This window comes from Akebia trifoliata, chromosome 13 (assembly GCF_017979445.1).
Source record: "Akebia trifoliata isolate Shusen 1 chromosome 13, ASM1797944v1, whole genome shotgun sequence".
Classification (NCBI taxonomy): Eukaryota; Viridiplantae; Streptophyta; class Magnoliopsida; order Ranunculales; family Lardizabalaceae; genus Akebia; species Akebia trifoliata.
In genome coordinates this window covers 20430817-20436809 of record NC_141387.1, presented here as the reverse complement: position 1 = coordinate 20436809, position 5993 = coordinate 20430817, and positions in this window count along the sequence as shown.

The window sequence follows — 5993 nt, the reverse complement described above, 5'->3', positions numbered from 1 at the left end:
TTAATATCTTGACTTCAGTCTTGCTTAATTGACTTTAATTTTGACTTCAGTCTCACTTAATTGACTTTAATACCTTGACTTCAGTCTTGCTTGATTGACTTTAATTTTTGGAGAACCCCCCTCTAAAATATCTTTAATTCTTTGGACCCCCAAATGGAGGGAACCTTAAAGAAATATCTCACGAACCCTCAACAATTTTGCTTGAGAGTCCGATTGATCGATTTCTTTGGTTCAAAATTTTAAATTAATTTAATCAATGTTTCACTTTAATTATTTAATATTTTATTTATTAATTTCGAATTTTTTAATTATGAAAATTATGAAATTACCGTTTTGCCCCCGGAGAGGACTTTTCACGTTTCAAGTCGGTTTTTAATGTTCTAGGATGTTTTAGAATCGGTTTTTCGTATGAAATTCAATGAGAATGTTGGTTTGTGTCATTTATGAAAATTTTTATGTGAAATGATTGTGAACTTTATGAGGGGTATTTTTGTAATTTTGTCAAATTATGTTAAAATTGATGAAATGATTTATTTGGTTTCGATTTATTATTTTATGTGTTTGAATGGGTTTTCCTAAGCGTAATGTAGGCTCTATGGTTGTTTTGAGGTTAGGGGTATTTTGGTAATTCGGTCAATTTTTAGTGATTTTTATCGTGAAGCTTCTTTTTGGTCTGTAAGATGATGATTTCTATGTTTCTGGAGTCGTATTTTCCTAGCGTAGCGTGGTTTCTAAGGTTTTGTTAGTTTGAGATACCTCATCCGGATTTCTGAAACACATCTGGTAACAAAATAAAGCAATGGAATACACATCCATCATTGGGAATCATTGCGATCGGGTTGACGAGTTGATTAAATAGGCGGATGCAAAAATGGGGTGTCTACAGATGCCCTTCTTTGGCAGAGGGTTGAAGCAAACTAGATAGCAAATCTATTTTGGTAGATAGTGAGATATCCGAATGCCAAAGCTAGTGACAGTTCATTTTGCAGCCTGATTTAGCAATTCGTCAGGGTGTTCGGATCCTTGAGTGTAAAACTCTCCCCGAATTAAAAGGTTGTCAGGTCCTTGAGTGTGAGCTCTCACTGACAATGTCAGATCCTCGAATTTTAGAAAATTCTCCCTGACTAATGTAAAAGTGCACGTGTGTGCAATGGTGTGATGCTTACTGAGTAAAAATGTGTCAGGTCCTAGAGATCTTCTCTCACTGACAATAATGATTCAAAATTGAGATGCACTTATGCAATGAAAACAATCATGGCAAGGTTTAACAATGTGGTAATTGGAGTCATAACATTGTAGGAACTTAATTAAATCCTATTTGAAATTCTTTTTTAGAGTTCGAAAAAATGAGTTTCATTTATCGAATTCGAACCTATTGTAACCACGCTTCTCGGGCTAAAGGACTTAAATAATCTTGTTAATTCAATATGATTCAAACAAAGCTGGAGTCTCGTTTCTCGGACTCCGACTAAGGTTTAGAGGAACTTAAACAATCCTATTAAAATTGGAGTTTCGCTTATCGGACTCGAACCTAGTTTTGTAGGCACTTCAAAAAACCTACTCATTCTATGATTCAAAGAGTTGGAGTCTCGTTTCTGGACTCGCATTTAGGTTTGTAAGCACTTCCAAAAGCCTACTCATTCTATTATTCAAAAAGTTGGAGTCTCGTTTCTCGGGCTCGAACTTAGGTTTATAGGCACTTCGAAAAGCCTATTCATTCTATGATTCAAATAGTTGGAGTCTCGTTTCTCAGACTCGAATTTAGGTTTGTAGGTACTTCAAAAAGCCTATTCATTCTATGATTCAAAAAGTTGGAGTCTCATTTCTCGGACTTGAACTTAGGTTTGTAGGCACTTCAAAAAGCCTATTCATTCTATGATTCAAAAAGTTGGAGTTTCGTTTCTCAAACTCGAACTTGGGTTTATAGGCACTTCAAAAAGCCTATTCATTCTATGATTCAAAAAAATTGGAGTTTCGTTTCTCGGACTCAAACTTAGGTTTATAGGCACTTCAAAAAGCCTATTCATTCTATGATTCAAAAAGTTGGGGTCTCGTTTCTCGGACTCAAACTTAGGTTTGTAGGCACTTCAAAAAGCCTATTCATTCTATGATTCAAAAAGTTGGAGTCTCGTTTCTCGGACTCGAACTTAGGTTTATAGGCACTTCAAAAAGCCTATTCATTCTATGATTCAAAAAGTTGGAGTCTCGTTTCTCGGACTCGAACTTAGGTTTATAGGCATTTCAAAAAGTCTCTTCATTCTATGATTCAAAAAGTTGGAGTCTCATTTCTCGGACTCGAACTTAGGTTTGTAGGCACTTCAAAAAGCCTATTCATTCTGTGATTCAAAAAGTTGGAATCTCGCTTCTCAGACTCGAACTTACTAAGCCATGTTTCTCGAGCTTAGATTTATAGGAACTTAAACAATCCTATTAATTCATTCTATGATTCAAAATCGAACTCAAAGTTTGAAAGATCAGGCCTTTATTGGCTTATCATGTATCTGGATTCGTAATTATCATTGGGCTTCGCCGGACTTTTAAACTTTTGTATGATTTTCTTTTTATCATGTGATTAAGAATAAAAACTTTAGAATTAAATGACCTTCAAAAATGCCCCTAGTTTCAAGGTTGGCTTTAATTGGGACTTGACTACGAGACTGATGGAATGGATTACGCTTGAAAAATATGGGCTCTGATGTATGATAGATAGAAGAACTGACATTCTTTTAAATTTAAGACTCTTAAGATTATCATATGTGCAATAAAGAATTGATCATTTTCTTTCGAATTTCTTTTGAAAAATGCTTGAGCTGGACTTAAAAAATCTTGATAAATATTAGAATAAAAGATCTTCCTCTTCAAAGTGGTTGATGATTCTACATCTTCCATTAGCGAACACTTGAACAAGTAAACATACTTTTGAAGATCCTACATGTTCAAGATGACTTCTGATTTTTTCGACTTCAATATTGTCTTTGTCGGATGTGAGCTCTTGGCTAAAAGACAAATATCGTGGCTTGAATGGCTCTGCAGTTTCTGCACAAGCTTCCTTCTAAATTTTTCTTCTTGATGGGACCTTTCCTCCCATTTGATGATGCCCTAATTTTTGCCTAGATCGCCTCTTTAGCTTTTCAATCTAGCGGGTTTTATTTTTCTTTTTCTAATGATGCCTTGATTTTTGCCTAGGTCTCATTTTCAGGTTTTCAACCTAGCAGGCTTTCTTTTTTATGGTTATGCCCTAAATTTTGCCTAAGCCGCCTTTTCAGGTTTTTGACTTAGCGGGCTTCTCTTTTTTTCTTGATAATCTTGTATAACCAACTCGACAACTTCTCAGTTCCCTGCACCTTAACCGAGTCAATTAGCCTTCAGGAGGACTTAATAGGTGGGCTTAGGATATGGTTTAGAAAGAAAAGATATAAGGCTCAACTTCCCAAAATGCCCCTAATTTGATATTCTCTCTTTTCTATCAATTATTTTGATTTTTTTTCTAAATGCCCCTAGTTTGGCATTCTTTTCTTTTTATCAATTCTTTTGATTCTTTTTTCTAATGCCCTTAGTTTGGCATTCTTTTCTTTTGAACATTTCAATAGTAGATTTTTCTTTTGGATGACACTTTCCTTAAGAGAATACATTTTTCTTTTAATGACCGGGCCTGAAGTAACTTCTCAGGTTGCCTATGTACCCCAAATATTTCTTTTTTTCCTTTTGGGATCAGGTCAAAACGTAGTTCATAATAAGATTCCCTCCCAAGGTTGGTCGGCATAGTTTAGAAAGAAGAGGCTGTTGAATTTTTTTTTTTTTTAGGCTGCGAGGGGCTAAAGACGGTTATCTTTTTTTTGGGTAAGATAGGTGTAGACACGGGATTTCGTCATTACGACGGCCACATCTACTATGATTTGGAGTCGCCACCATTCATATTGTAAGTGGGTGTGAATGGTCACCCGATGTGCATTTTTGAAAAAGTGACATTTTGGCATTTTAATGACTCACGTGGATAAGGTACGGATCAAACCTTAAGATCCGGGGTAAGCGGCTCGGTTGGAGAAAAGGGAAGGTGTTAGGCACCCTTTTCTCCCCACTAAATAGTGGTAACCTCAACTCAACTCGGTCATTTGATTAAAAAAAATACGAAAAATGATGTGCCACGTGTTGTGCATTTGTACCCTAGATAGGGGTTCATTTTCGGCTTGATCATAGGGTCATTCCATTGATGGAAATGACCCTTATAGACCTTTAGCCTTGGGGTCCATTCATCCTAAAAAATAAAATGAAAGGGAGAGGGGTGATAGAAGAGGGAAGAGGAGAGGGTGTAGAAGAGAAAGGGGGGGTTGCTTTGAACCTACCTTGTATCTTCTTTCTTCTTCTTCTTTGAGTCTTCTTGAGTCCTTAGTATTTTAAGCAAATACAACTTTTGTATGGTTGAAGGAATAGAGAGGAGATGATGAGAGAGATGAGTGTAGTAGGTAGTTTTTTTTTTTTGTGAGACTTGAGGATGATTAGTGAGAGAGAAGTGGTAATCTTGGTGAGAATTGGTGATGGTTGTTAGTAGAGAGAGTGTTGGGGAGAAGTTTTGTAATGAGAAGTTGGGGGCCATTTTTGGGAAGAGGAGGAGGGTATTTATAGATGTTGAGGAGTTATTTTAGGGATATAATGGGGTGAAGTGAAGAAAAAAAGGGGAATGGTTATGAGTTTGAGAGAGAAGTGAGTGTAATTTAGAGGAGATTGGAGGGTATTTAGGGAAGGGGGATTAAATGGGTGAGTTTTGACCCAAATGGTTTGGATCCTACCCAACCCATTTGGGTGGAGTATTTGGTGAGGTGAGTTTAAGATGGTGGTTGTGATTAAATGGTATTTGATTTAAGAGAATGGAGGATTTAAAGAGGTGGTTGATGATATTTTGGGAGTGGAAGGAGATGATGCCATGTGTTAAAGTGGGTGGAAATGAAGGGTTGGGATAGGTTGATGGGAGAGGTTGAGTGTTTGACTTGAGAGGATGGTGTAGGTTTAGGTTGTAGATATAGGTTTTGTAGGGAATGATGAGGGTAGATTAGGGGAGGTATAGGTTAGGGGTGTGGGTAGATGTGTTTGATTTGAAAGAAAAGGTGATGGGTTGATGTGTGGGTAGATGGGATTTAAAGAAAATTAATGGGGTAGGTAGTTGGGTGAGGGAGGTGAGATGGGGTGATGACATGTGTCATCTTTTGATGATAAAAGAGTTATTGGTTGATGTGGGTTGTGGTTTATGGGTTAGGGTTGTGGGTTGGATAATGAATTGGATATGGTTAATGATTTGTGGGCTTTGTAGTGTTGGGCTTGGGTTTTAGAAATTTTGGGTTTTAGGGTTTGGTTGAGGGTTATTTTGGAATGGTTTTGAGGGTATAGGTTGGTTGATTTTAGGTGATGTGGGATTGATTTTAGGCTAAGGGTAAGATGAGAAATCGATTTAGGAAAGTGTTGAGGGCTCATGGGCCTTAGGTGGGCCTATGGTTTTGCGGATTCGGAGGCGGAGCGGTGGTAGTAGAGGCGGGGTAGGCATCCCAAGTCTCACATTTTTAATTTTTATTTTTTTAGATTTTTGCAATCATTAGTTTGATCAAAAATGCCACGTGTTGGCGAATCGGGATTTTTAGGCCCGTTGGTGAAATTTATCGAAAATTTGGCGTTTTTTTTTTGGAAGCGGAGCGGTGAATATTGGGAAGACGTAAGGTAGGCCGAGTCCTTTTGGTAGGTCTCCTAAACCATTGAGAGGTCTTAGGGGCCTCGGGTTGGTAAAAATGTCACTTTTCAATGACTTGGGCCTTTAAGGCCCGTTGGCCCATTTATTTAGAAAATCGATATTTTTGGGCCCTTTCGAGAAGTGACCCGTTCAAATTGAGGTGTCTACAGCTGCCCTTCTTTGCAGGAATTGCGTGCAAAGAACTGCAAAGAATAGACTAAACCCCTATTTGTACGGGCCAGAAAAGTTCTGTACAAACACGATCTCGAATTATCGA